Source organism: Schistocerca cancellata, chromosome 3 (genome assembly GCF_023864275.1).
Source record: "Schistocerca cancellata isolate TAMUIC-IGC-003103 chromosome 3, iqSchCanc2.1, whole genome shotgun sequence".
Classification (NCBI taxonomy): Eukaryota; Metazoa; Arthropoda; class Insecta; order Orthoptera; family Acrididae; genus Schistocerca; species Schistocerca cancellata.
Window position 1 is genome coordinate 172,728,905 of NC_064628.1, and position 8,643 is coordinate 172,737,547.

General features: G+C 41.8%; 1 non-coding gene across 1 annotated transcript; it reads left to right on the forward strand.

Annotated features, from left to right (window-relative positions):
• Window positions 1-3,500: 3,500 nt before the first annotated feature.
• Window positions 3,501-3,575, forward strand: Trnas-uga (transfer RNA serine (anticodon UGA)). Its single transcript has one exon. It is a non-coding gene; the product is annotated as a tRNA-Ser (tRNA).
• Window positions 3,576-8,643: the final 5,068 nt, after the last annotated feature.

The following is an 8,643-nucleotide window of genomic DNA, read 5'->3' on the forward strand; positions in this document are numbered from 1 at the left end:
AAATAAATCAGTAGTAAAACTGGCTTAACAGAGTAATACAAAGTGAAATTCAGTAGTAAAACTGGCTTAACAGAGTAATACAAAGTGAAATTCAGTAGCACTATGCCTGGCAATCAGCAGCAGCAAATGCTATAACTTATACCTAAACATGACAAAGCTCAAGGAGAAAAATATTACAGTAAAGATGGGAAATGTCTAATAACTATGTCCCATCTTAACACTAGAGTGATGCATCGCCTTGACTTACCCTACAAAACGAGTTACCCAGTCATTGACAAAAATTATGTATGCAGTTCCTGTGAAGGGAAATGTCTAAATGTGCGCTCTATTCTAAGAAAGTACATCATTAAAATTATTCTTTATGGGTCTGTAGATAGAAAATAGTGATATTAGTACAGCTATAAAATTTTATTTTAACCAATGCTGCAGTGCAACTAGAAACTAGATATCAAAGGAAATAAGCAACTATGCAAAGCAAACCATAAAAACATCATTTAGTAGCCATGTGGCAGTTCATAAATCAGTAGAAGTTCTCTCAACTCTCATAGAAAGACACTTGTCATAGTCAGGTGTGCAGATGTAAGAATATTTCCCATCAATACATAAGCATTTCAGTAAGTAGCACAAAGTATAATATGTTTCCAAGTAATGAGCGTGTCGTATTTACGATGCTTTCTACAAAGGAACGTCAACAGCGAGGTTAATGGCCTCTTTTTTCCCACCTAATGGCTTTTTCTCCAGGCAGGTTGTACAGCTGGGCGCCCACGACGCATTATGTGAAGGTCACTTAACTTTCTTACCAAAATATTTACGACAGCAGTTTGTGCTACAGTGACAGTCTCATATAAAAAATTTCACAGGTCGAGAATATGGATTACAAATGTGTAGAAACAAAATCCTATAAATATAACGGTGTCCAAAAAATTTTCGCCGGCATTGTGATACATTCACGCATTTACACACATTTCATAACTCTTAAAGTACAATTGTTGGTTTCCAACATCCTTTTTCACAAGTCAGAGTCCCTAACCACTACTCAATATTCCTTACTTTATTACACATATACATATTCGTTGACACTTCAATATTTCATCATAATAAATACGTAGCCTAATCCAATTCCTCATATAGCATCAGCTTATTGATCATAAACATACCTCATAATACACATCATCATCGTAATATTAACCTCATAAAACCTCAGTCAAATCTCAAAAACGTCAAAGCCTTCTGCAGTAATGTCAAAACGTAAAAAAAAATTCTCTCCTCATTTAAATAGTGTCATCTACCTCAAACGTACTTTAAAAATCATGATCCCATACCAAATACATCATCAAAGCCCTCATAGTATCATAATGGTTCCAAAAAAAATATAGTTCACAAGGTACAGACAAAATACAATTTCTTAAGTGTGATGTTATCCAACTGTGTAATTATGTAAACATGTGTCACTGACATAGTAAAATAAATGTTTGTCTCTCTCAGTTAAATAATCAGATAGCTGTGCAATTTATGTGTTATAGAAATATGGTACCGATGTGTAAAGTTGTATAAGCAAATACCATATTAGCTAGGGCTCCTTGTGCTTGGCAAACACATGGTACAGAAAGTAAGCATGTACCCCCTGAAGATTAATGTAATTGTACCCTCAGGTGTTACAGATTATAGAAATGTAACATGGAAAACCTTAGTATCTTTGTAATTCAAAAATCTTTAAAAATAAATGTTTGATGTACAAAATTAACCACTCAAATACGAGTACTGCAGCGCTAAAGTTGCGTCTTATTGTAAGATAATCTCTGTCATTACCTGAGGGTAAAAAATGTGCCAAGTGTTATAATTATATTTATAATTATAATTATAGGATATTGCGGAGACATGGCTTAGCCACAGCCTGGGGGATGTTTCCAGAATGAGATTTTCACTCTGCAGCGGAGTGTGCGCTGATATGAAACTTCCTGGCAGATTAAAACTGTGTGCCCGACCGAGACTCGAACTCGGGACCTTTGCCTTTCGCGGGCAAGTGCTCTACCAACTGAGCTACCGAAGCACGACTCACGACCGGTACTAACAGCTTTACTTCTGCCAGTACCTCGTCTCCTACCTTCCAAACTTTACAGAAGCTCTCCTGCGAACCTTGCAGAACTAGCACTCCTGAAAGAAAGGATATTGTGGAGACATGGCTTAGCCACAGCCTGGGGGATGTTTCCAGAATGAGATTTTCACTCTGCAGCGGAGTGTGCGCTGATATGAAACTTCCTGGCAGATTGAAACTGTGTGCCCGACCGAGACTCGAACTCGGGACCTTTGCCTTTCGCGGGCAAGTGCTCTACCAACTGAGCTACCGAAGCACGACTCACGACCGGTACTCACAGCTTTACTTCTGCCAGAAGTTTCATATCAGCGCACACTCCGCTGCAGAGTGAAAATCTCATTCTGGAAACATCCCCCAGGCTGTGGCTAAGCCATGTCTCCGCAATATCCTTTCTTTCAGGAGTGCTAGTTCTGCAAGGTTCGCAGGAGAGCTTCTGTAAAGTTTGGAAGGTAGGAGACGAGGTACTGGCAGAAGTAAAGCTGTGAGTACCGGTCGTGAGTCGTGCTTCGGTAGCTCAGTTGGTAGAGCACTTGCCCGCGAAAGGCAAAGGTCCCGAGTTCGAGTCTCGGTCGGGCACACAGTTTTAATCTGCCAGGAAGTTTCATATCAGCGCACACTCCGCTGCAGAGTGAAAATCTCATTCTGGAAACATCCCCCAGGCTGTGGCTAAGCCATGTCTCCGCAATATCCTTTCTTTCAGGAGTGCTAGTTCTGCAAGGTTCGCAGGAGAGCTTCTGTAAAGTTTGGAAGGTAGGAGACGAGGTACTGGCAGAAGTAAAGCTGTGAGTACTGGTCGTGAGTCGTGCTTCGGTAGCTCAGTTGGTAGAGCACTTGCCCACGAAAGGCAAAGGTCCCGAGTTCGAGTCTCGGTCGGGCACACAGTTTTAATCTGCCAGGAAGTTTCATATCAGCGCACACTCCGCTGCAGAGTGAAAATTTCATTCTGGAAACATCCCCCAGGCTGTGGCTACGCCATGTCTCCGCAATATCCTTTCTTTCAGGAGTGCTAGTTCTGCAAGGTTCGCAGGAGAGCTTCTGTAAAGTTTGGAAGGTAGGAGACGAGGTACTGGCAGAAGTAAAGCTGTGAGTACCGGTCGTGAGTCGTGCTTCGGTAGCTCAGTTGGTAGAGCACTTGCCCGCGAAAGGCAAAGGTCCCGAGTTCGAGTCTCGGTCGGGCACACAGTTTTAATCTGCCAGGAAGTTTCATATCAGCGCACACTCCGCTGCAGAGTGAAAATCTCATTCTGGAAACATCCCCCAGGCTGTGGCTAAGCCATGTCTCCGCAATATCCTTTCTTTCAGGAGTGCTAGTTCTGCAAGGTTCGCAGGAGAGCTTCTGTAAAGTTTGGAAGGTAGGAGACGAGGTACTGGCAGAAGTAAAGCTGTGAGTACCGGTCGTGAGTCGTGCTTCGGTAGCTCAGTTGGTAGAGCACTTGCCCGTGAAAGGCAAAGGTCCCGAGTTCGAGTCTCGGTCGGGCACACAGTTTTAATCTGCCAGGAAGTTTCATATCAGCGCACACTCCGCTGCAGAGTGAAAATCTCATTGTGGAATTATAATGTTGTATACATCAGTAAGGAATGCTAAAAATTTTCTCAAGGTTTGTGTCTATGTTACTTTTCGCTGAGCCAGCTGGCGCACGTGGCTGCCTGCAGTGCGCGTCATTGGCTGTCTCTTTGTTGGCGCGCATCGTTATTGGGATTAGGAGACCTAACTTCTACAAATTTACCTTGTCGAGAGGGCCCTGCCCTGTTTGAATCCCCCCAGTTCTGATGCAATTCAGGTCTGTCATTACGATTATATCGTCTGTCATCATGTCGGTAGATTTCATAATTTCTTTCTTGCCGGTCACGTGATGGAGAATTTCTCCCTGAATCGTAACTGCGTGCTGAACTGTTGTTTCAGAAGCTATTCTGCCTCCCTTGATAATAATTCTTTTGGTTCCCATATTGTCTGTTTCAATGGTTATCTCTGTCATATTCATTACTATGGAAGTGCAATCTTTCTCTGTAATTATTATTCTGCCAACGGTTGTCATACGGGTGGTGTCTGTTTTGGTCACGATTTGTGTTGTGAGAATAGCCTTGTCGTGTCCAGTCATTATTTTGTTCATTGCGGAATTGTGACGGATGTGACCTGTAATTGTTGTGTTCCTGTTTTCGCGTCCGGCGATTGTCAGAGTCGATTTCCAATTGTTGTAAGAGTCCCTGAAAGGCTTCAATGTCGTCTTTGCAACGTCCTGCCAAAATAATGTGTCGTAAATGTTCAGGCAATTTGATTAAGCAAATGCGGATGAGTTCTGAGGGGCTGTATGGGTTTGACAGTTACTGATTCTTGTGCAACATGTCTTCAAAATATTTCACAAGACTGGAAAATTCAGATTGTTCGAAATGTTCCATCATTATGAGGCTATGTTGTAGGGTCGTTGTACACTTACGCGGACGGTCCACGCTCCGCGTTCCGCGCGCGGTTGGCGGACCCTCGTGATGGTTCACACAGTTGGGCGTATGCGCGCAGTTCTCTGCAGCCGAGTGGACGCGGTCTTCCCAGCACTGTGCTGGATCTCATCTGTGGTGCAACACATCGTTCTATTTGATCAGATGTATAGAGATGAGCTCTCTGCAAGTAAAAGTCATTTCAGCCTATATGATATACAAAAACAGAAATTCCACGCGTGAGAGACGGTTTTGAGTGCATCCTATGGTGGAACAAAGATGTACGCTAGGTGCGTTCGTCACACTGTATTCCGAATTGCGGAAAGACGAACACAAATTTAATACATATTTTCGTATGTCTATTCGTTGCTTTGACGAGCTTGTCGGTAAAATAGAAGACAACCTGACACTTGAAAATCTCAAAAGGATACCTGTTACTCCGACAGATGAATTTTAATAATATATTTAATCATTCAAAACTTTGCTACAACTCTGTATTACGTTCGTTTGGCAATAGACAATTTTACATTTGTATTGTATTACTACTGAATTCCTATAATTTTTATAAGATCTCCCAAGATGATGACGTTGATTGGGCTGGAGAGGGTTGGGGAGTCGCAACTTGTGTCTGTACGGACGGATCCTCGCGGTACTGCATTGATTGGTTATGGGATGGTGTTGGGATATTGAAGGTGGGGCATAGGTAAAAGAGGTCGGTGGATAGTGGAAAGAGCTGATGGGAGCATGGGGGTGTATGTTTAAATTACCCTGATTTGTTTACTTAATCGAGATAAGCAGTTGAAGTACCTGAATACGAAATAATAGCTTCTGATCAATACACAGAGGGCAACAGCGAAACAAAGAATGCTCGGTTGCCGTCTTCCTCCTTTTCCTTACCATCTTTTAATAATGTAAGTAAATTATCTTCAAATGTTGTGTTCTTGATAGGCCTCTTCCTCTTGAAGGATTATTTTTCGGTGTTCACATTCAGTCGGACATCATCGGTTTGTTCTTCAGATTGTTCGTTTCTACTGTTATCTGCGAGTGCATTGTTGTTACACAGATTATCTTTCACGACCGATACTTAGTCGAAGTTACTCTCTGTTGGTGCATCTCGGAGACGGCCAAGAAAGTGTAGCTGCTCATGGTAGATGTATTTTGGTCTCTTAGTTGTTGCTGATCCGGACTACGTTTGATTTATTCTAGTGAGGCTTTTAAAATTGATATTCCGTGTAGTTTTCCATCTCGTCTGGACGTTGTCACTGAAATAACAAGGCCGATAAGTCTTTTATTACTGAGGACGCGTACGTATATGATTTTAAGAAGGAATACATCTAAGGTTTTATGTCAATGTAGCCGACTTAATAGCTAGAAGTAAGCCTACTTTCCTCTGTGAATGCACGTTACAGGTATCTTGGAAGCGGAAACACATTTACAGATCTGCATTACTCTTATTTAATGGGTGCATCAACAATTGGACAGATTACGAGGCAGGTGAGCGCCACTATTTGGACTACGTTAAGAGAAGAATGCATGCCTGAGCCCTCAACAGACAAATGGAACGAAATTAGCCATGGTTTCCAAAATGTCTCCAATTTTCCTCATTGCATCGGAGCCCTCGATGGAAAACATATTCGTCTAGTAAAACCTATCAAAATAGGATCACTTTTCTTCAGTTAAAAGAATTATTTTTCCATTATTCTTAAGGCCATCTGTGACACTAACTATTTTTTCACGTTCATTGATGTCGGAAGATACGGAAGGAATTGTGATTCAAATATATTTAAAAACAGCGTCTTTTGGGGGAAAATCAAAAAGGAAAATTATTGTTAGCCCCACCTAAGCCAGTGTCAGGTGCACACGACTCTCCAGTGCCATGTCTTCTTGTGGCAGACGAAGGCTTCGTATTAACACAAAGTATGTTAAGGCCATATGCGCGAAAAAACATGACTCACAAAAAGAAGATTTTCAGTTACCGACTTACCCGAGCCCGAAGGTTTATTGAATTTACTTTCAGAATATTAAGTCACAAGTGGAGTGATTTTTACTGGCCCCTGAATGTCAATCTTGATCTAGCAGTGTCTATTGTCAAAACGTGCTGCATTTTGCATAATTTGTTTCGAGTAAGAGATGGATACAACTTTGAAGACACCCTGTATGTTACCGGCTTCGAAGATGTGACAGAAACTACACCTGTCAGTAAATCGGGTAATCCTGAACAAGATAAATTTGCGGAATACTTTTGTCGGTAGAGGAGGTGTGCCCTGGCAGGAATAAAAAATTCACTGAACACAGGCCACTTATTTCAATGACAGACATTTGCGGTTGTGTACAATTTTTCTACATAATAAGTTTTTGTATTGTGCATAAACTGAAATTGTGAATGTCTATAATTCTATAATTATAAATCAATTTACTTTGTATAGAACTACAATAAAAATACAAAGAAAATATGCGCCTACTTACTACACTTTTTTCTGATCTGCCTCGTTCAAACCTTCAAAGCCGAGTATTATGTTTGCACAGACGTCTAGCCACGCCTTCAATCGCATTTCACGGTTCTTGTAGTCCCCATGCGATGGACCCTTTATGTGAGGCCTTCCTTCTACTTCGGCAATTAATATGTCTGTATCGATTTCACAAGACATTCTGGAAACTTCTTAAATCACACCCATATATACCACACTAGTCGAATGCTACGGCTGTAATGAGGTACTCCGCTTCTACTGCGTGCGCGGTATCCGCAGGACTGTGCTCGCACCAACTTGTTTCTTTGTATTCAACTGACGCGGACGGTCCGCGGCGCGCAAGGGCTGCGCGGACGGGTCCGCCGCTTGCGGGGGACCGTCCATGTAACTGTGGTGCCCTATTCGAATACGTGACTACCAACAGCGCGCGGAACGCGGAGCGCGGACCATCCGCTTAAGTGTGCAACGGGCCTTACTCGGTCTTGTGTAGCTTGAGACCAATATCCTGAGAGGAAGGCATGAAAAAATTCTCCTTCACTGTGACAATCGTGAATAACTGATCGCATTCTTACAGCTGGTTCATTCTCCAAGTAGCCACACATAAATTCTAACCTGTGCTCCAAAGACCAGTTTGGGAGGAAAACAATGAGAGAATTGATGGAGCCATGCTTGTGGGTGAATGTGGTTGCCAGAATTCTTAAATGTTTTGAATTGACGTGTAGTAATGAACAGCTTATAGACAAAATCATCATGTCGGCGAGTCGCATATCGGTCATTGTTACTTCGTTTCGGCGGTTCCATCTCAAAATTCGGTGTACCTTCCCAATTTCTCTTATAATTTCCGAAGTGCCCTGTGTTATTATTTTGTCGCTGTTCCGTATTTCAGTGTCCCCCTTTCCGTGTTGGAGCGCGAGTCTCCTCTGAAATATGTAATTCTTGTATTATTTGTGCCAACTGATCTTGTACTTCCTGGATTTCTCTTTTGTGTTGCGTATTAATTTGATTCTGATTTTGTTTGAATTTCCTAATTTGTTCGTATTCTTCTGTGTCATTGAAGGCTACGGGTCTTGTGTCATTCAGATCATCATCTACCTTTGTAGATAAGTTGGTGAACTGATCCGAAAGTTCGGCTACTTTATCCGATAGTGAACTTATTTCCTCAGTGTGTTTTTCCGAAACAAGTTTCAGAATGTCCATTTGTCTTGAAATCGTATCTACTGTGTCCTTTATGTTTTCCTGAGTTTTTGCAAGTTGCGTAACCGAATCGGTAGATGCAACTGAGTCATTTTAGCTTGCAAGTTGTCGTGATTTTCATGAACAATAGTTTGCAGTTCCTTTATGGCCGCTTCGTGACTCCTCAATGCATTTTCATGGGGCGAAAAAGTACGTTGGAAATGCTCACAAATTTGTGTTTTTACGTCATTACAGACTTTCTGACATTTCGATTCCATTTTAAGTAACTCAGCAGTTAAACCTTCACGTGTTTGTTCAAGTGTGGTGTCTAACTTTTGAAGCTGTTGCTGTGACTGTTTTTGATTTTGTTCCATTGCGTTTAACGTTTGAAGACTTTGTCTCATTTGTGTCTGATTTTGTTCAAGCGTTGTGCCTAAGTTTTGTAGCCTTTGAACCATTTGTTGCATTAACTGT